Here is a 21,317-nt window from a genome sequence, read left to right as displayed (position 1 = left end):
ACGATTTAGGAAATAGTAATGGAAATCGAACGTATTAAGTTGAACATGATCACTCTATAATGACGTCATAAAAAGCTGCTACGTTTTTATCGTTTTAAGCCATTATTTTCAACTCAAACAAACGTTTAGTTTAATAACAGATATTATTTTAACTAGATAAAGTACATCAGCTAAGCTCAGAAAGAAAAATTTAGGTTTTTGCTTAAGTACAAGGGAAACAAAAGAAATTTATCTTAATTTTATTGATAGCATTTTTGAGATAGGTTAGCCATCCCATTAATAACGTCACAAGATAGTATAAGACTCTTTATTCTCACTTTCTATTTTCTCAGCCTAAAAAATATTACTGCACTTAATTTATAAAAAATAAAATAATAAAAAATGTTTATAATGAACAATAATAAATAATAACATTACAGTACCTATATATATATAATTATAATAGTAATAAAAATAACAACAATATTCTACATCTTCTCGCTTGAATAATCAACATAGCACACATTACCACAATAACTATACGATATTATTATTATTATAATCCGTAAATTATAACTAAAAAAAAAAAACATTATAAAGAGAAAAATTAAGTAGCGTTCTGAGCCATAGTTATTATGGTCGCAAAAAGGAATTAGTGTTGAGATGGAGGGAAAAAAGAAAAGCTCTGTTGGGAAGAATTAGGGTGAAAGTTATTATTTATTATCCGGACGAACAGTATTTGATAGGAAACAAACACGAAGCGACGAACAATATCAAAACAACCTATAAACGGCAGATGGTCTGGTTAAAGAAAAATAACGGATAGCGGTGAGAGCTAATGGCAGTCGATTTAATAATATATGTTGAAAAAAAAAATAATTGTTCATCGCCACAGCACAGTCAACACGAAATGAAACTTTACCACTGTATTGACCAGTAAATTTACTTTGGTAGTACTTTCTCTAAACATCTTTCTCCTCCTACAGCAGTAATGAGAAAAGTACAAAACAAATCAGCAATTTTCGTCTGGTTAATCGAATGGAATAAATCTACGATATACTATTTTGGAACTGAATAATATGATATACCTACACAATATTTGGATATCATATTATAGAGATTGCTTTTCAAAACAATTTAAAATCTTAGGTAGGTACCTGTAAATATACTATAATATTATTATCACACATGGAATTCATATAATATTAAACCGCCAGACTATGACCGAAACGAGTAGTGTATTTTGGTAGGTACTATTGTAATGCTTTTTGTTTTTAGTTTTTTCTAGGTACTTATCTTTTTCTATAAACACTTTTTCCACTCAAATGATTGTTCGAAAAGTTTATTCGGACAACTTTATAGATGGCGGATATGGAGAATATCCGGTACTTTTAAAGGGTAGGTAATTTTTCGATTTGTCTATAAAAGTAGTTCCTTTTGACACAATAAAAAAACTATCGTCAACAAATGCAAGCCCGTGGTCTTAGCGTTTACGGATTTCTGATCAGAATTTTTTTCAAATGATTTGACATTCCATGGATACCAAATTTATTCCAAATACTGGAAAACACTGCGCAGAACGATGCGCCACGTGTTACCTACAAACTTCTAGTTTACGTATCATATCCGATTTTTTTTATGTTTGAAAGGTGTACTTAAAACTAGGTACATAATATTTAGTAGGTCAATGCGATGGACTCGATTAAGATTTTAATTACGATAACTCGTATACGAATATAAAAGAGAGAATAATAATAATTATAAAACTGACATTTTCGATATATCATTAATAATATGTTTAAGAACAACTTAGGGTAAAATTGTATTTTTTTTTTGACATTTTAAATACTTATACATTAACACGTATAATACCTTGGTGAGTGGGGGGGGGGTATGGAAATATTTTAATTTTTAATTTATATTGATTATTATTTAAAAACTCCTCTGAAATGATAATCTGTATTCGTGCCGGTTATAAAAAAACATAATAATAATACAATTACACAGCTGTACAACATATTTCTACATAATTTAATGGTGTATATTATATAATAATATTGTTATTGTATAATATGTTATATGAACATACAACTTATTATTCAAATCAAAATGATAAATGTACTGTGAACGAGATAAAACCAGGAAAAAGAGATGACAATCAAATCACACACATTTAAAATAAGAATCGAGGGAAAAAATAAAAATATATATACAAGCAGAGATAGTTCTTTAAACGCATTTATCTTGATTTATATTCACCTTTAAAAAACAATGGATTTAATAATTTGGTTGGGAAAAAAAGTCATTTGAGATTACCCTCTGATAAGATTTATTGATAGGCCACTGTAAATATTTCTTGAATTGTTAGGTACATATTTTATATATATATATATATATTTTTATATTGTCAACCGTAAATATTATATTATATTGTGTATACTAAATATTATACAAACGTACTTTTGTTTTATACCTATGTAGAGGGACTTGAATTACGTAAATACTTCAACGTACGAATAACACTAAGTTACCAAACATATAAGAAAAAAGTAGACGACATGATATTACTATAGTCGTCGAGTGTAAATCATGTCATACCTAATAGATTTGCATAATATATTGTATTATAATACACGTGAATAACATTCTGTTATCATTTATGTCGTCATTAAATGCAGAATAAACTTTCATCTCTAAATGGGTTAGTGAGCGTGTCACAAATTTGTCATATTAGAAATCAAAATATTCAATTATAATATTGTCGCTGCGACGAGTGGTTAATATAATATAGTTATTACTTAAAATTACTTATCAACAATATCTAAGTCATTATATATTATCATTTCCATTGTTACGTATTCGCATATTATTATTATGGCTGTATTTTGATTTGCGAATCGTAAATTCGTAACCATTATAATTTTGCAATTATAGGTACTAATAATAATAAGAATAATAATGTTAGTATTACATGCCGTACGTACAGTCGTGGGGTTGCCGTTCATATTATAATTATTCATAATACTGTTATTACCTATTTCACCGGTGAAAATACTTGTATATAATATTATTATTACATCAAATGTTTTTCACTCGGAGATTTCGTACCTACCCACCGAGCTTTTAGCACCGAAATAAAGCGAGATGTTTTACGATTTTCAATGCGAATAACTTTTGCCGCGCCTCCACAAAACTTGCATAATGGCCAATTTCATTGGGTACCTGCGATACGAGAATCGAGGACACATTTCGGGGGCCCGGATCGTATCTCGAGCACAATATAAAGACACTGCTGCACACTATACGCGTGCTGCAGACTACAAGGATAATATTATATATTATATATACATTATACAGACACGTGAACCCGCTCGTGGGTGTGTGTGCGCGCGCGTGTGTGTTGTATATCCGTGAGGTATAACTTTACGGGCCAGTAAAAAGGATTCGTGTCCTCCTCTGCCGCATATACGAACGCGCATGTGCGGGAGGCAGGGATAACACGCACCCACACTCGCGCACGTAAGTTTCTCGCAAGATTAATCGGGAACCATCGAACCTCTTCTTAAAGGTCGGCGCACAAGTTTTCGCATTACTCCTTAACCGAGTAATATTTCATTTTTTTTTTCATATTTTTTCCCCCGTAACACTCTTTTCCTCCAGCCGGTCGTTTGGTATCCTGTCAACAATAAAGATCGAGATTATATATTTTCGCGTGTATTTATATATTATGTATAATAATAATAATAATAATAAATTGTATACGATTCAGCTAGTAATAGCAGCGTTGAGGTTAGATGTTTAACGACTAGAGGTATTTTAGGTTGAGCTATAAAAAGTTTAAAATAAAATAGTGAATTCTGTTATCAGAATATTTTTCCGAGCAAGTGTTATATAGACGATCGACCCGAAGCGATTTACAAGTAATATATATATTCTGTATATATTCTGTCAGAAACGAGATATAATTTAGACATTTTATTTTCAAATGTACTTACATAACGTATACATTACGTGAAGAAAAGATAATCATATAATCTGTGAATACCTGAATGCAAAAACTTTGATAAGGTTTTTTTTTACTCTGTACGATGTTTTTTCTTTTTGATAAAATGCAATTTTTTTAAAATTCAAATGAAATAATACTTTTTAAGAAATTAAAATCAAATATACAAGTTCCATGTTGTTACGAACTTTGATTTAATTTGATTATATACGATTTTCTTATTTCAAATTCAATTCAATGTGGTATAGTAAAAACCTTTAATACTACAATCAAAAATAATGACAGCCAGAATACAAAGTAAGAAAATATTATTTTGCTAAATTAAATCAGTGATGGACAACAACAATAACGTTATGACTTGATCTTTTTGGTATGTACCTCAATTTAAACTCGAAGGATTTAAAAGAACATAATTCAATAAATAATATTATAATGGGATTGATGAAGATCATAAATAAAATAAAAAACCAAAATTAACTTAATTGTATAGCTATAATATTATATAAAACGTATAAATTAAAAATGCAAACCATTGTTTCCCGTTATCTTCCAATCTATATTCCTTTCCGTTTTTATTGAAAGCTGAACTCTCGAAATACCAATACAACTAATTTTAATTGTTTATCGGAAATAATGTAAATTAGTAAAAAAGTTCTGTGTTAAAAACATTTTTATTTTTCAATTATTTAGGCAAATCCTTTGGCATAAGAATACATATTTAGTATAAATAGCATTTAAGGTTTTAATACAATTCGGTTTTTTTTAGTACCTACAAAAGTTACCAATAAAATATGATACTTTTAATAACATCATAAAAACATATATTATAAATTCAACTTTTTATTATTTTAAATAGAAATAATTCAAAAGTCAAATAGTTTTAAACTTTATCATAGGTCTATTTTTAAATTGTAGACAAAGCACAATTAGTAATTATTTCACAGTTATAAAGATCGAAAAAGATAATTTGTCAATTAAAAAATAACTTGCCATGGTAATTTTGATCACCGATTAATACTTATGTTTGTTGATTTTAGATTCTAAGTGGAACGATGAATGTATCGATTTTACAATGATGTGTGTTTTTTTTTTTATTATTTATTTATTTATTTTTTTTTTTTTGTGTCTGTCATCACCTTTTAGGGCAATAAAATTGCTTGGATTTTCTTCAACAGTACCTTTTCAGATAGGAAAGTGAATCTAGTTGGTACTTTGAAGGGGTCAAAAGTAAAAATTTCCCAGTAGTTTTCAAAATAGCGCTGTGAAAAACAAAAGAAAAAATTAAGGAAAAACGGGAATTTTTACGCAAAATCTGTTTTCGAGAAAATCGATTTTGGTTTTTGGTACAACTCTAAGACAAATTACCGTAGGTACATGAAATTTTGACTGAATGTTTATATTAGCATTTTATATACACCATAACACTTTTCAAATATTTTGATTTATTTTGAGCTGTTACAGACATTTTCAGTTTCCATTTTTTTTTAGTGTTTTTTTTCTATAAATACCAATAAAATTTTATTTGTTGGTTAAAAAAGCTTGAAAATTTAATAGAAGGCTCCTAGTATGTTGTTGCAAAGGCAGATGAAAAAATGTTAAATCCAAAGTCACAATTTTTTTTTTATGAGCATCTTAAGTTCAAATATTGACAAAATACGTAAAAATGACGAAAATTTTCAAATTATTTTCAATTAGAATTTCATGAAAAATTTTTTTTTTTAATCTAAGATTTAAAAATGTAATACAAAATTCCTCATAAGTTTGTCTACCTTTTTTAAAAAAAAAAAATGTCTACAAGCAAGTCAAAGTAAATTTTTATGAGCGTTTAAAATTCATATTTTTACAACATTTGATATTCACTCGATTTCTCATGTAACAATATTCTTATTTTGTTGTAATTAAAAAACGAATGACTGTAGAAACTTGAAAATTTCACTGAATGTTTATATTAGCATTTTCTATACACGATAAAATTTTGAAAATAAGTTGACTCTTTTTGAGCTGTTTACTGACATACTCAGTTTTCAATTTTTTTAGTTTTTTTTTCTATAAATATCAATTAAGTTTTATCTGTTGGGTCAAAAAGTGTAAAAATGTAATACAAGGCTCCTGGTATATTGTTACAATAGCAGTTAAAAAATATTAAAAATACATAGGCACAATTTTTTTTTATAAGCATTTGAAGTTCAAATTTTGACAAAATTTATCAAATTTAAAATTGAATAATTATTTCGTAGTTAAAAATTTATAAAATGTTCAACTTTTATATCTAAGGATTGAAAATTTAAAACAAGATTCTACGTAAGTAGTTAATTCTGTTACCAAAAAATCTAAAAAATACATTTACACGGTTTATTTTTATAGTCATTTTAAGCTCAAATTTGGACGAAATTACATATTAAAAAACCTGGAATAACTATTTTAGTTATTTTGTTGTGTTTGTATAATATCATTAGTGGGTACTTAAAACTTATAAAGTATACTATTATATATCTATGATAGTACCACGATTTGTTGTTGGTGTATAACGCATTATAAGTATCTAATGGATATTGTGATATGATTAATTTGGAATTTATTATAGATACCTATTATAGGTCAATTTTTTTTTTAATATCATAGATAACTATATATATGTCTAATACTTAGACTGATATACCGTCTCCACTCAGAATCGTTTTTCTTATACAGTGATATTATATCATTGAATTCAAATTAAATACTATCCATTATACAGTGACCTACTTATAACCTACTGTACAGCAGAGCGACATCCACTTACCCACCTTTTTTTATTTTATTTTAAAGGACTTGAAAAGTATTTTGATATGATAACATGTACAGGCTTATGGTTTTGCATAGTAACACCAATACTGTCCAAATAGACATCGAATATTATAAGTCATCACTCATTATGTAGTTTTCGGGATTTCGTGCGATTTTATTATTTATAATCAATATTATATTTCCTTTGAATAAACCATTATAATAACATGGTAGTCCGTCATTGGTGTTTATTGGTATATAAACATGACTACTATCATCGTAATATATGATCCCGGCTTGAAGCTGGCAGCCCTTCAAATATTTTACCACCCGCCGTCGTCCGTTGTCCGCCTTTTTTGGCATCTATATTCATCCTGTTATTTATGTTCTCGAAAATTCGTTTCTTCTGTCTCATCAAATTTTTACAGAACGTCACAACCCCATTCCTCTTTATACACTATCGGCATTATACGCATCAGTTTCCGAATAAGGCGAAAATCTTCTGTTTATTTTCATATTCTGTCAAGAACAATTCACAATCCTTTTGTATTCCTTGCCCCTCGATGATATTTCTGTTAAAAGGCAAACTTACAATTACTGATCTCTTAAACAGGAAACAACAGTGCTCGGAAACTCGGTGACGAAACCTTATATAATATATATATATATATATATATATATATACTGCATGTGACATTCGCCAAATGTTACGAATTTACTGTTCAGTGTATTCGACGTTGGATTTTTTAACGTCTCGAATGACTTACGGTGAAAAAAAATGTGCTATTAAACGAAACAATAACTAGGTATTTAGTTTGTTTTCTAAAAATGTAATTTATTCATACATTTATATAATTATAAAAAAAGTGACGAGTTGAATTAATCGTAGTTTTCTGTTTCCTGAGTATAATTATATTTAATTTATTATTTTATGATTATTCAAAAGTAACTATAAGTACCATATCAAAAAAATGGGAAATATGTCTTTTAAAATAAGTATAATCACTTTTACATTAAATGTTTTATATAAAAAGGTGATTTAATCTTTGTATAGTACCTATTAATTTTAAAATTGAACTTTACATATTGATACATTACATGATACACATAGTATACTTATATCATTATACTAATATATTATTATAATATGCATACTTTGAAAACCATAAAAAGTGCACAAAAAAAAAATAGTGTAAGAAAATTCTCTTTAAATAAATAAATATTTAAACCTTATCACTATAAAATAATCACTATAATATTAAGACAATTTAAAAAATTATATTAAAATAACGTTGCGTGTTATTACCGCTTATTGCATTTTGATTTGTTTTGCGGTTATTTATTATAACTATGAAATTAGCATAAATATTATAATAACGTGAACTCGACGAGGTAGAAAACTACATGACGGATTTTTGCGATAATGTTATCGAATATTAATGGGAGAGGAGTGAAGGAAGCCATCGTAGTTGTAGTCAACGATCCATCATCTTGTTTTCTACCACTTGCATCAAATCAATTTCAGTAAACATCAGCGAAATTCTCAAATCTCTGCAAGTAACTCTAGAACAGATTCTTGATTCGTGTTAAACCGTAATTGTGGCACATTAATCAGCAATTTTGTATTGTGCAAGACAACCGTATGCAGAAAAAAAAACAAATACCGTATCGATTGTTTGGCAGATCGATAATGCTCGATATTTACCGAATCGCCCATAAACTATAATATGAAAACCGTATGTTATAAAATAATTAATATCACAACAAACCACCTACCATTGAAATTTATGAATTTCACGGTTAGTGTTATTATTATAATCGTTCAAAACGATTAAGTCGGATTAGAGTCAAAACTATTAGACTAATTTTATACGTACTTAAATTATAATGAGGCAAAAATACAAATATGTTGAAAAACTGTTTAAATCGCCTACTATAGTACTGCTGTAATAATACTATGTAATAGAATATATTTATCAAAATCATTACTTATTAAATAATAACGATGATTTATTATTCAGTGTACTGTGTATAACTACTACTCAGATTATCGAAACTGGTGGGTGTAGATAATTATTACTGTGTTGTAATCGACGAATGTACGGAGTGGTTCGTGAACGGAAAGTGTTGAACAAACTGTTCACTACGTTAAAAATATAATATTATAAACGAATTGCATATTATTTTAAGCCAATAGTATTTTTTTTTTTTTTACACAAGTCCTTTTTAATAATCACAAGTATTTCATCAAATTAAATTATGGTCGAAAGTGAATCGATCGATATAGATTAGGTACTAAAATCTCTTCTCCGCCATAATAGAGACCTTACACAGTTTATGAGTCGTAAAAAAATATATTGAATGCAACATAACTTTTTTATAACTAGTTACCTACCTCTAATCATAGCGATAAAATGAAAATAAATAAACATGCTCGTATGCGTATCCAAACGCACGTTGTTATGTATACACAGAACTGTATTATAACATCGACGATTTTATTCGTCATACGAATAAAAACAAAATTTTAAGTCCCAACTATTTGGACACCATGGACGAAATTGTGTCCAGTGGCGGTGGTAACGGTGTTGTAAAAGACGATAACAGACAACAGAAAACGGCAGCGGCAATGGTCGCCGATGGATTACCGGAAGGCTGTGTTCGGCCGCACGAATGGTTGCGCCAGCAGGTGCCCACTGTGCCATCGGAACATCCTCAAGGACCGGACTTCGACCCGGATTTTGACAAGATGAATCAAGAGTTCAGGAACAGGATTAGGAGCAGACAGCAAGAAGAATGGGATTGAGAAGAAACCGAGCGATGGAACGAATGAATGGGAAAGAGAAAAAAAAAAGAAATAGTAAAACCAAATCTGTAGAATCGTTGTTCCTCGCCCTTCGCAGCGCATTGCGAGGGCCACAATAAAAGTCATCAACTCGTTATGGTGTTGTCAGTCGCTCATGTAATTCCGTTATTTCTCTCACACACACACACACACACGCACACACACCCCAGACTCTACTGTTGTAGCATTTCCGGTCAAGGCTTGCGTTGTTGGTATAATGATCGTGATGACGTTCCTTTTTTCTTCATTTTTTTTCCTATCTGCCGCGTCGAACAAAATCAATAACACGATCTGAGGGAGATTATTGTCCTTCAAATCACGAAAACAAAAAGTCTGTGTTGAAGCCAAGCCATGGAGCAATTTCAATAGGTTCAAGGTAATACCATCGTTCCGAAACTGTATTTATGTACACGACGAATAATATTATCGATTTCATTTTACTTAAGTTTTGAGACAAAATTCGTGAACTATGATATTATTATACAGGTTATATAATCACTAATATAATATTATATTCGGGCTACTGGTAGATGCTATTTAATTAGTTGACACTTAAGCGACAGAATATATTGTATTATTATTATTACTCATAATAGAATGAAAATAATGAAATATAATAATAATATTTTAATACACTTAAATGATTAAATAAATATATTATTTAAAATATTTCTGGTAAGACAGCATTAATTTTTCATTATTATAATAAAATTGTTGTTGTATTTTTAAATTAAATAATCTTAGGTGATAAGACTACCTTCTACCTAGTAGTTCCTCATAAATAACTACTACTATTGTATAATAAAAACACTATTTGTTCCAAGTTACAAAAAATAGTATATATTCAGTCAATCGTTAAATGTAAATATGTAATATATTATGTATAGCGCGAAGTGTGTATAATATTTGTATACAGCTTACTAATATTTAGCTTTACTTTCTTCTAACCTACTTCGTTGTATTTTATCATAATACAGTGAAACTTCCATAGTACGAAGTCTCGTGGGGCTTAAAAAAAAAATTCGTACTGTAGAGAATTTCTTTAAATAGAATTGAATAAATTTGGTTCTAATTTGGTTTTGTTCCCAAAAATATATCGTCAAACAGAAAATTTTGTTGAATGGAAGTTCGTTATATTATAGAAGTTTCACTATAATATCACAATAATAATATCATGCTTCGATCATATTCTAGATACCGTATAAAATACCCACGACAGTAGTGTTGCTAAATAGCCTATCTATAACGCCGTATTACAATTTTATTGAAACCCTATGATGTCATACTCGTGAAATACAGTAAAATGAACAGCAAAAGACACAACGAGAAAAGTCAAGTCAAAAGCGAATATTCAGTACAATATCTAAGCTGGTTTTCGTAGTTTATTATTCTACAAGATTAAAGATAATATATAATATAATATTTAATTTTATCTTTTCATAAATCGGAATGGTATTGTACTCGTATTGTTATCACATTCTAGCTTCTATTTAGAGTTTCTTAGACTTTTCAAACAATTACGTTTATCATCTGACAACGTCATGATTAACATGATACCATGACTTTTTTCAAACCGTTTTTATGGGTTTTAACTACCACCATATTAGATTATACATTATGTACAATAAAAAGTATATTGAGAGAAGTACGCACAATTATTATACGGAACAAAATGCTCTACTATTCTCTAATAATATATTATATTATTATGTTATTACAATATATTTATGAGCTAACTTTACACATTTTAATAAAAAAATCGTTGGTTTGACCTTGATTTTGATCTTGAATCAATATAGGTTCTTTTTAACCTAACTGATGGTCATTGTGTATTGTGAATTTCGCATTGTATATTGTGTAGTACCAAATTTACCTAAGATAAGCATTAATAAGTAGAAGGTACCTAGTTCGATGTGCTTTAATGATGATATTCTACAAAGTTAGTGCTCTAATAAGACGTGTTAAGAATATTTTTTCAGTATAAATAAAAAATAGTTTAGATGGTTAAATAAATACTTTATAATAACCCATCCTTATTAAAATGAAATAAATTTATTTGAACGAATTTATTGTTGTGTATTATTAGATGAAAATAAAAAAATTACATTTTTACAGAATTATATTCTTGTAGTTCATTTCCCATCATAAATATAAAGATGATTTTAAATGCAATTACTTATAGAAAACTTGATTATGATATATTATGTAGAAAAACTGAAATTATAATTACTTTTTAATTTGACTTTTTGTTCATAGAAAATTAATTTGATTGTATACATTTTTATAAGGTGCCAAGGCATTTTGGTATTAGTAAATTATAAACGGCCTATTATGTTAATCTTTAAATATTTCATTAAGCTCAACACATTTTTCGTGAAAAATGTTAAATCACATTTAATTAAAAACTACGCAACATCCTAACAACAAAATATACTATAGGTGTGATCGAACATAATATAAATCATTGTGTCAGTATTTAAATTGATTTTATTTTTTACTGCCGTTTACTGAATGAGTGTACAGCTGATACTTATTCATTAAAAATTTAACAATATTATAAAATTATCATTTATTTTCCACATAAAATACATTTTAGTTTATGCTCGTCACTTGTCAGGCTAGGTTAGGGAAATATGTTTAGAGTAGCAGAATGAAATACATATATTTCAATGTACTAAAATAAAAATAGCTAATAAATTATAATATTTTTTTTTAAAGCTATAAAAATAAACAAGACAATACCTAGTTATGAGATTTGTATTAAACCTATACAATTAACCTATTAATACAAAGATATTGTTAGTTTTCTTTATTGTATATCGACTTACAATTATATAAGCCATAAAACAGAAATTTTAGGTACGTAATCATATAGTTTAAAAATATATATATTAATTATATAACATAAATTATATTATACTCAAACTGACGCACTTGTAGTTGAACTGGGAACTATTTAAATATAAGGGTACAAAATAAAAATTACATTATTATTAACTACCTACATAATATAATGAAATTCAAATTATCTTAAATAATGGTGAGCTTTTTCATATTTTGAAGATTAAATTTAAAATAAACCAATCATACCTTAAACTTGGCTTTTTTAAAATTTATTTTACACATTTTTATATACACTGTTTATGATTACATTTTTCATACTTTAATGGTTAAAAAACAAAAATAAGTATTCTGAAAATACAGTGACAAATGTTGAGAAATATAAAAATTAACAATATAAACTAAGTTTATTAAAAATTGTCGTGCTTGCATTATTATTATAAAAATATTCTTTAGCACTGGTAATTTTTTTGACATACTAATTTAAGAAAACTTTTGGGCACTCCTCCCCAAACAAAGAATCATTATTTTAAATATTTCACAAGCTAATATCTAAGCTATAATGCTATAATAAATATCGTATGAAAATAATATACTGTATTGCAACTTTAAAAACATAGTTTTCTTAAAAATTGATTTTACATTTTTAATATCAAATAATATTTATGTATAATGAGTATCTGTGTTAATATATACATTGTGTATAAAAACAGTGAACTAATATAGTATGGACTGGAAAAGGTAGATTAAAATGTGATTTGTTTTTAGATAACATTTTATATCTAAATAAAGTAAATTCGACACGGCCAGGTATATATTATATTTGTGTTTAAAATGAAATAGGTATATTCAAATTATGGCCCGTGAAAAATGTATATTTATTTTTTGGCCTTTGTCATCAAAAAGGTTGCCAACCCCTGGTATACATTATCCAGTAAATTGTATTTTCATATTTAATGAATAATACCAAATATACCAATAATATCTATGATATTATCATGTATTATTCACCGGACTGAATTTATAACGAAAAGATTACCTGCTATTTATATATTTTAATAAAAAAAAAAAAAAAATTAAATATTAATTATTAGTTTAAACTTTAAATAATAACTGTAACAGAAAGAAATATATTATTATGAAAAATTTTGAAAAATAAGAAAGATATAGGTGCATAGAACAATATTTAATTTTAGCCCATGAAGTGCTATTATTGAATAGCGTCTTCAATCGAGCCAACCAATTATGTATCCCTCCATTGAGCTTATTGTAAATATATTTTATACAGGTTATACAAACTAGATAAATATTAACAAAAAAAAAAAAAAAAATTAGCAATTTTAAAGTCGTTTTTTGTGCATATTATCTAAATTACAATTACCTAAGACTCCTTAGTATTGATAATATTATGATAACATTATTAAATTACGCTTATGTTTCTTAAATTATTTCTTCGTTGAAAATCGGGTAAAAACTAATGATTTTTAATCGTAGTGATATAATATTATGAATACGGTACTATTTTATTTCTGAAAACTTTTATAAAAATGTTTAGCGTTTATTGAGGCGTATAATGAAACGTCGTGGTTTACCGGTAGACATTTTGAAAAATGAAATCGAAAATTCGATAACGTCTCACTCATAATATCTACGCCCTATATATTTATATGTTTTACTGCGGTGTATAACCGCCACACTGGACGCGCACAGTACGTCGCATTAACTTTTTTTCGGCCAATGGAGTTTTTCAAGGCGACCATTACTCAAGAGAAAAAAAAAATCAAAACGTCTGACTGAGTACCGTCTGAACTGCGGTCACCCTGAGATGTCGATTAGAATTTAAAAAAAAAAAATGAAAATTAACTCACCAGTCACCTCAATATTATGTGCGTTGAAATATCAACTTGTATATTTTCCTGCACGCGTTTTGTACTATACAATAGGCTTGTCATATCTGCCAACTGCCACACACACACACACACACACACACACACACACACACACACACTCACACACACCTGGACATTTGATAACACTGACAGTCCTTATCAAACATTAATCAACTATAATGTATAATATTATTACACCGGCGTATTATCATCATCGTCATCATCACGGTCATCATCGTCATCGGCGGCGACGGCTTGTTATAATAATATATAATATAGTCGGTCCAATTTCGGACGGACGACCCGGCGGGGGTTTCATGGCCGTGTGGTGAAATATATTTACGAACACATTATTATAAATCATCGGTTAGGTTAGTTAGGTTAGTCGTCCGGGCCAACATGATCGTGACGTGATGGTATAATATTATGATTATACCGTGACGTACCGCCCAGCCTAAATCATTTCGTCTATTATCACGTTCACCAGGTATAATATAGGTGCGAGCGTATTTTTATGGCGACGGGCGCAAAACAAATCAAATCCTTTCCTCTTTTGCGCGCTCACTCGCCCACCACTATATATTATTATATAGCCCTTGATGATGACGATAATATTAATAATAATAATAATAATAATAATAATATTATTATTATTATACAACGGCGACGACGGCGGGCGATCGAAGGAGGTGGATTTCGATTCATTATACTCGTTCGTCGTGCTATATATCGTTTTTGGTCAAACGCTGCGCCACCGCACCTCCCAATCACACCCAACCAACCACACCACCCCCACGCGGCTCAACTGTCCGAAACGCGGTACTTTATGCCCACGACCATGGTAGTAGGAGGTGCGCCTCCTATATTATATTACTATAATATTATATATACGATTATATAATATGGTGTGGCTAATGGATTTTCGGGACACGCCGCGACGACAACAGACGTAGATACAGGAAATTTATCGTCCGACTGCCCGCCCGAACGACCCGCGCGCGACCGTATTGTATTTAGGTATTGTATACGTATAGGTGCAACTGTATACCTACCTACGAATTGTGTTTCGCCACATCGTGTGTGTTTTCCAGATTTACAGATAACCCGGCGTACCGATGGTTTAGTTTGCTGTGAAATGTATCTTTTTCCTTTTCTCTGTGTCTCTATCTCCGTTCTTTCCAATATTGTCCAATCACACACAGACATTCTCCGCGGGAACAAATTTTTTGCCACCTAGTACTACAATATATATTATATACACACGTTACTGTTTACAAAATCCTTCGACAATAGAGACGTTTCAATAGCACCGTCGTGTAATGTTTACACGTTTATTTACTATTTCTCACGATTTATACGCCGAAAAGAACGATAGGGCTTATCTCGGAAGTTCCGCACTCTTTTTATTTCAAAAAACACGTTGACGCACACGAATTTTCACGAAACTAACTACTTCGTTATATTAGAAACTGTCCAACAAACAATCACGAATTTATTTATTGTAATTTACAGTGTTATTTTATTCGTCTTCTGATTCATTCTACCCCAATCCAACCCTTTATTTGTTTTTAAAGCATTTATATAGAGGTAAAATACAATACCCATCTGATTTCAAAGAACGCGAAAAAACGTCACTATTGTATAATAGCTATTCGATTTTATAGTCATCAAAAGGTCCACATTAGAAATAAATTGAAATAATAAGACAAAATAGATGATTGACCAATTGAGTGGAAATATTTTTGAAATTAATTCTCATGTTTCATTGCTATACATGTTTAATGAAATGTACAACTAAAGTCGTTTCAAAAGATATCCTACATAAAACCTATCGAGTAAAGACTCTGTTCAAAAGTATTTTAATTTACTACAGTACTCGTTTTACTGAAAAGCAAAGGTAAATATTACAGTTGTTTGTATTCTGTCTGCTTTATTGTCTTTTTCCTTTAAAAATACAATCTATACATGGATACTTATTTCCATAATTTAGATTTGCAAAAAATGTATGGTTGGCACTAAGTACGAGAACTAGAAATATATATATATATCATCAATTGTGAAAATCTCATTGAAAGAAGATGACATTTTTTAATTATTACAACACATCAAAGGGAATGACTCAATATATGTATATATAAAAAAAAATGTATATGTATGTAGATATATTGACATTATTTTGTAGATGCTATTGGCAATTTTAATATCAATGTTGATTGAAGGCACATCAAATGTATATCCAATGGAGATTATACATTATTTTATTAATCATGAGAGTAATATTAAATTATGCACCTGAGAAATATACTCGAATCAAATTTTAAGTAAATAATTGTATAAACATATGATTCTATTTATTTAGAATTTGTTATTATTCATATTTATTAACAATAAATTATATTTGTATTAACTATTTTATTATCGATTTTATAAAAGATAATTAATATTATGCTATATGACAATTATTATTGTTCAAATATTAATTATTAGAGTAAATCAAATATATAAAAATGTTGGTATAAAATGAATAAATTGAGAAAGTACAACAATACAACTCATACAATAAATATATTAAAACTTATAACTTTCCCGTGAATGCATTCTTTTATAAATGAAATAAATATATAGCTAAACTAAATGATGACTAACAAATATAATAATTGTGATTAGTACTTTAGAGCACATTTTAGAAAATTCAACCGAATTTGTAGGGGTATCAAATATTTTAGTGCATACTCATGTTACATTGACAGTTTGCATAATATTCGGAACAACAAATTAACCATTCTTCATATATTCGTTTACGTATAACATTGTATAATAATAAACATGAAAATATATTTAAAGTTCTTTATTGTTTTAAGAAAATATAATTTATCGAATGCGTACCTAACGTATTATATTATAACAAAATATAAATATTTTTCACGTAAGCCTAATGTTTTTTACGTGGCATTTATTTATTTTCATTCAAGAAAGGTTGTAAACCAATATTATTTCTATTAAACAACTAAAAATAATCAAATATATCAACAATGTTTACATTAAGACTTCCTGAAAAAAAACATAAATATTGATTTTAACGCCATTACTACAGTAAGAAAGATTTTAATAATTATTATACCTAATGCATAACACATCATCATATATTCTTATCAAAATCGAAAAACGCATAATTTAAGTTGATCACGGAATACCAACAATTATATATTTATATATATTATTTTCCGTTTTTCGAATTTTTGTGACAACTTTAACAACTATTATACTAACTCGTGATTATAAATTTGAATTAAGTACTAAGTATACCTACTTAAAGTACAAACTCTGTTGAGTTTCTAATGTATAGTAATTTATCACTGTATTCTGCGCATTTAACTTTGCCAAAAAAAAGTAGTGAACAAATGATGTAATAATATAAAACAAGCATAATATTATATACTATAATATTATTATACATTTTTAAGCCGATAAGCTCGTTATCCTATTTGTATCTAAGACATTGTATACAAATATCGACAGAAAATACTATATTAGTAGAATCAAAAAATATTAAATAAAAAAAAAAAAAAATCAATAATTATTACCGTTGAACATCTGGTACCTAATACCTATACCATGTATATAACAATTTGATATATTATAACCCTTCGAAATGTTGTTACAAATTTAAATTTAAAGCAAATGGATCTCGATAATCGCGGGACCTATATAAGGAATCAAAGTATCCTTTGCATTGTATGCTGTAGTTTATAAACAACGTAAAATCAAAATTCTCAATGTATAGTATGTAATTTATCATTATTTTGACTTAAACAAATTTAACTAATATCATACATATTATAATACTTATAAAAATAACATTAGGGTACGGAGTGGCCGTGCGGACTAAGGCGTCGGTTGTGACACACAACGGCGCTGGTTCAAACCTCGGTTCATGGGTGGCATTTCTCTTCGGGCAAGTCACGGTGTCCGGAGAGAAGTGCCGTCATCCCCCACCCGGGCATGGCAGATACCAATGGGTGCCCACTAAAAAATCTGCCAAAACTACACACACTTGTTTATAAACCAACAGTACCCTTCCCTACAAACAAATAAAAAAACTAAAACAGCTAATGGCCATAGTTACCGGACTTAACGATCAATGAAAAAAATAAATAAAAAATGAAAAAATAAAAAAATAAATATTTAAGTTTTTAACAACCATTTGTCTATAGTCCATAATATGAATATAAAATACATTATTAAATTAGTTATCTTGGAATATTGTTTTAATGGATGTACATAATGATAACATGTATATATATATATATTGAATATTTTGTTAATTATTGTTCGTTTACATAACAATTGAAAATAAAAAACAGCAATTTCAATTTCTTATTTTGTTCTCGTATTTGAATATAGTAATTACTATCTTATAAAATAAATAACAAATACCATTTTACTTAAGCATTTGAAAAAGTTTAATACATTTTGAAGATTAACATTTTAGTATTATAGAACCTAGAATATGATTATTAAAATGACGAATGAAAGATAATGTAAAAAAATAATAATATGTACCTACCTTTGTTTTAGATTTTATGCTGTGAATTGTGATATTTCTGGTGATGGAAGACTACATCAGCGCCGTACCTGTATATAAACCAAAATTACAAAGCACAATAAAGTGAACTAATTATTTTGAAAAATAATTTGATGGAAAGTAATTATATTTATATATTTTGTGTTACCTACTAAATTAATAATATTATATTACATTATTTTTCAATCGATAACAGTTACTTTTATTTTAAAACATCGGGAGTTCACAAATTTTAAAGGAACGTTTTTATTTATCGTGTTGAATAATTGGTTGTGGGCCGTGGTAGAAAAAAAAATGTCCTTTACTTTCAAAATTTATGAGAGTACCCTCTTTATTACTTTTGTATTTTATTCAGTACACTTAACTGAGCTAATATTTAACTCAAACATATGATATTATCGCGTGGACTGATATTCTGCACGTTTTGTTGACTCAACAAAATTGGCTATCGTCTGAAAATTGAAAACTCCTATAACACTGGACACACCCATTCGTTTCTATAGACTTTACCTAGATATGTATTTTACGATCACCTATTGTACTATGTTCAATCGACTGTAAAAGCCGTAAAAACATAACACAATGCGTCAATATGGTTTACAATGAGTAATCTACATTTGAATACGCCTATCGCCGCAATGTTATGTTCCCGTGTTAAACAAAACCCATATTTGCATCTCCGAATTACATCAGATTCGTATCTTCACGTCTGAGTACCTCGGAAATTCCTTTTTGATTTTACAGGAGTTTCCACTAATATTGAGTGGTTTTGAAACGATTCCATTCCTAATACTCTTATAACATTTATGGATTTTAATTGCAATACTGCAGCACAACCGCAATCGACTCTATTAACAAAGCTCTAGCATTAATTTCGTTTTCAAGAACATTGAAAAGTTAATAATATGTTTCCTGATCCATTTTAATAACGGTCGAACGGTAATCTTAAAACCCATAAATCAGATGCATCGTTCAAAATAAAATGTTATAAATGGTAATATTAGATTAATAAGAGTCTCGTGAATTTTATCCAGAACAACATAATAGTGCATACTATAAAACGGTCTCCGTCCCTCAAATTTTTTGATGATATTAATCTTGTCATGAAGTGTATTATAATATCATTAACAGAAGAAACTGAGTTTTAGTTATAAATAACTAATTCAGTCAGGGCTCTTTGAAAACAAATGCCATGCATATTTTTGTTTTAATAATTAATTCCATTGAACTGCCAATTTTAATGGACAATTATTATTTCAACTAGCGAAAATCACGTTAATATCGAATATGCATAAATTGCCAAATACTCGATGTAATACATTAACATGACATAATATATTAATATCAAATATAGCATTTAATATAAATACGTTAGTAAAAAGTATGATGTTTTATATTAATTTAAGGTATTTTAATATTAATCTGAACAACATTTGATTAGGTAATTTTATTGAAAACTGATAACTTGTTTAACTGTATTAATAGGAACCTAACTATAACGCTAAAAAAATTTTAAATTCCTAATATTTAATCACTTATCTTACTAAACACCAAGCGTTTTATTATATAAGTTTTGACATAATACTTTGTTTTATATTCTAAGTTTGCATTATTATGCAGTGTGTTGATAATTATATTTTATTGTAATAAAAAATTATAATAATTGTATATCGTTAGGTATTGTTTTTTCTTTTTACTTATACATAGGTACTAAACTACCAAATTTATGATTATAATAAAAGCTCCAAATTCAAATTCAACAATATAAATACCCTATTCAGTAAATATTTTTAATAAATCTGAATCAAAACCGTGTCTTCTGTTTAGCTTTAATAAATTAAAGTGCGAACAATAATAAAATATTAAAAATATGATATTTGTTTTATTGTACAAAATTCAATTTATGGCAGTTATAATTCACCGGTTGCACATTTTTTTTACTGTGTGGCTAAAAATTACGTTTATTTAAAAAAAAAAGAATACATATTATTTTTAAACAATATCACATTATGAAGCTAGTGTAACACGAAACGTGTGATGACGTTTTTTATGTTTAAATAGGGACTATGCTGCACATGAATAATGCTAAAAAAGTGATTAAAAAACTGTGGCCCTTGAGTCTAATCATATTTTGATATATTTAATTTTCATTTATTTTTAAACGATGATTTACGAACAACATACACCTCTAAAATACACGAAAACTACTAAATATACTAAAATATAACATACAAATAAATAATTTCATATACAATTTAATAATGTTTATGCATTATAAAATTCATCTTTTGTTTCTAAGCTTGATATATTTATAATTTGTAAACGTTGTAGTAAATAAATCATGGTCAAATCATGGTTTAATAAACCATTGACAGTAAATAAATCATTTAATAAACCATTATTAATAAC

At 28.1% G+C, this 21,317-nt stretch overlaps 1 protein-coding gene across 3 annotated transcripts in view; it reads left to right on the top strand.

Annotated features, from left to right (window-relative positions):
* LOC100161227 overlaps positions 1–21,317 on the top strand; it is a 339,202-nt gene that overhangs the window by 188,714 nt on the left and 129,171 nt on the right. For all 3 annotated transcript variants that reach the window (XM_029488366.1, XM_029488365.1, XM_029488367.1), the window contains one exon: positions 18,902–19,028. The gene's annotated coding sequence lies outside the window, so the exon portion shown is untranslated. The remainder of the gene's footprint in view (positions 1–18,901; positions 19,029–21,317) is intronic.

The sequence above is a fragment of the Acyrthosiphon pisum genome, chromosome A1 (assembly GCF_005508785.2).
Source record: "Acyrthosiphon pisum isolate AL4f chromosome A1, pea_aphid_22Mar2018_4r6ur, whole genome shotgun sequence".
NCBI lineage: Eukaryota > Metazoa > Arthropoda > Insecta > Hemiptera > Aphididae > Acyrthosiphon > Acyrthosiphon pisum.
The sequence above is the reverse complement of the archived record's forward strand: the minus strand, read 5'-3'. Positions and strand labels throughout refer to the sequence as shown.